This window comes from Sinocyclocheilus rhinocerous, unplaced genomic scaffold, assembly GCF_001515625.1.
Source record: "Sinocyclocheilus rhinocerous isolate Xijiao unplaced genomic scaffold, SAMN03320098_v1.1 scaffold4011, whole genome shotgun sequence".
Lineage (NCBI taxonomy): Eukaryota > Metazoa > Chordata > Actinopteri > Cypriniformes > Cyprinidae > Sinocyclocheilus > Sinocyclocheilus rhinocerous.
Genome location: NW_015651497.1, coordinates 128344 through 131130, shown reverse-complemented (window position 1 = coordinate 131130; position 2787 = coordinate 128344). Strand labels below are relative to the sequence as shown.

Here is a 2787-nt window from a genome sequence, read left to right as displayed (position 1 = left end):
CTCTTTTGCTTTAGACCATCTACAAATGTTGAATCTTAAAATAAAATTTTAATGTTACTACTGCATCTTTCTGGGAAAAAAATGCAGCAATTAATATATAGTTTATTTATAGTTATTTTCAAAGCATCACTGTACTGTCATTATAAAAGAATTTCATTATTGTTTATTTAATTCTAACAAATAAGTTCTTGTTAAAAACGAACCAAAATTAAAAATAATTTGCTTATAATTTCCACACAGGAGAGACTTGGTGTTGTTTCCAAAGAAAAAAGGAAATATATCGGTATCGGCATAGGCTATCGACCAAAATGAGTTGAACAATATCGGCATATCGGATATCGGCAAAAATCCAATATCGTGCATCCCTACTTTATTACATTTAACATGTTTTAAAGTGCAAAAATAACTAATAACATCCTTAACCTGCAAATATCATAACACTCTACATTATGGATGTGCATCTCCATAACTGACATCTCCATGCATAGCTAATGATATGATACATTAAAGATACATATGAAGCAGCTATCGATGCGATGCGATTCACCCCTATTACGATGTAGTGCGATCCAATTCCGATTCGATACAACACAATGCGATGCTATGCAGTTCAATAATGTACAGATAGTTCGCTTTTATTTCTTTGGTTCAGACAGACAGTCATGTTAATCTGTATTCTATGTGACTCTCAGGACACACCTCAGTCTACGTAGTGCTGTGATACGTCATAGTTACGTAGCAGCAGTGATGATGAGAGAACGCGCTTAAGAAACAGTTTAGAGAGGAGAAATCAATCTACATATAAAATACTGGTCACAAATTATTGGTCAATTTCTAAATAATAAAAGTATAGCACATCTACTAATAATTATATCTAAATGAATCGTTTTTTCCTGATGCAAATATGTTAGAAACGATGCATCGTGATACAAATGCCAACTTGTATTTGATGCACACTTTGCATCGCATCGTTAACATTAATGCTGATGCACCAATGCGAATCGGTGAATCTTCCCATCCCTTCTCTACATTATTTACATTCAGTTTGTTTTGTGCCAAGAGCAAAAAAATTTTCCCCTGTCAAAATTAGATTTTTAATCCATTTATTTATTTATTTTTTTTTTTTAAATGACCATGACTGCATGCTGGGCCTTTTAACCAAGTCTTTTTCTCTTGACAGGGGTTGAAGGTTCAGTATTTGACGTCTTTCCTCAGAGTTTGAATGTGACTGACTTGCAGAGCTGCAGCTCCACAACAGACCCATGGCAGCCCTGCGCCTGCAGTTACAGGTTAAACCTGGAGTGGTTCCCCTGTCAGCTGAAGTACTGCCGGGGCCAGGGCTCGAACCCTTACAAATGTGGCATTAAGAGCTGCAGCAAAGGCTACCGCTTCGACTTCTACATGCCTCATAAACAGCTGTGCCTTTGGGATGAGGACAATTAGCAGCACCTGACAAAGGAAATTTGGTTTTCTTAAAATAATGTATTTGTTTGTTTGTGGGAAACATTTTTGTAAGGTACTCTACAACAATGCAAAACTTTTTCTTAAAGAAAGGAACCATTTTGATAATGAGATTATCTAGAAATGACTTGTGCACTTCAGTGATTTGGAAGCAGCTATACATTTTGTCTCAACAGGGAACTTTCTCTGACACTTACGCCTTTAATGGGAGTGAAAGAATAGATATTTTGATGTGGATTGTCAAGCCATTTATCTTTTTTTACTTTTGGTCATCACTACAATGGTACCTCAGGGCAGGAAATTGTTTTATTATAATAAGTTATATGTTTAGTTCTGCTTAGGGCAGCTGTATTGTAGCTCTTGTTTTTATTCTGTTTAGTTTTTACGTTACTAAATTTTTGCGTTAAAATATTGGAATGCTAAAGTCTTAGCTATCCATAACATTCCCAGTGTTTGTGACATTAGTATAAAGGAGAGTATTTTGATAAATATTCAAATCCCATTGTACAAAAAGGTTTACAATATGATGTCTGAATGTGGGTATCTGTTTTTTTCCTTTGTATTTTAAAAGGTTTCTAAGCTGTTTGATATTTTATGTTAAACTTTATTCATTCTGTTTACTTGGTTTTACCATGTTGCCTTCACTTTAAAGGAATAGTTCAGACATAAATGAAAATGTACTCACCCTCAAGCCATCCAAGATGTAGATACGTTTTTTTATTCTTCATCAGAACCGATTTGAAGAAAGTTAGTATTACATCACTTGCTTACCAATGGATACTCTGCAGTGAATGGGTGCCGTCAGAATGAGAGCTCAAACAGCTGGCAAAAACATCACAACTCTAGTTGGTCAATTAATGTCTTGTAAAGTGAAAAAATATGTGAGAACCAATTGGTAAGAACCTTTTTTTTTTCTTTTTTGGTGAACTATTTCTTAAGTGATTCTTGTGATTCTGCCAACTACATTGTCAAAGTATTGTAATGCAATAATCTGCAACAGTTTAACTGCTGCAAAATAATATCTTCGACTTTTCAATACCATCATAAACAATTCAAGACTATTCACATTTTTGCTCTCTGTTTATGAAGCTAGGAATGTAAAGCTGCAACAAGAGGCCTAAGTGGCTGCTAAAATAGTGTCTCTGAACATATGTCAATTTATTGCAAATTTATTCAGTAGATGCCACATTTCTTATTCTCAGCTAAGTTGCTCTCTATAGCCTTGACTAATTCTAATTTACATTTCAATTGCAGCTGTCTTATGAAGAGTTTTTTGCTTTGGTTTGTGATATACAACATGGGTGTGTGAGCTTCAGTCTGGCGAGG

General features: G+C 34.7%; 1 pseudogene; it reads left to right on the top strand.

The window, feature by feature from the left end:
- LOC107712931 (out at first protein homolog) overlaps window positions 1-1865 on the top strand; it is a 10940-nt pseudogene extending 9075 nt beyond the window's left edge.
- Window positions 1866-2787: the final 922 nt, after the last annotated feature.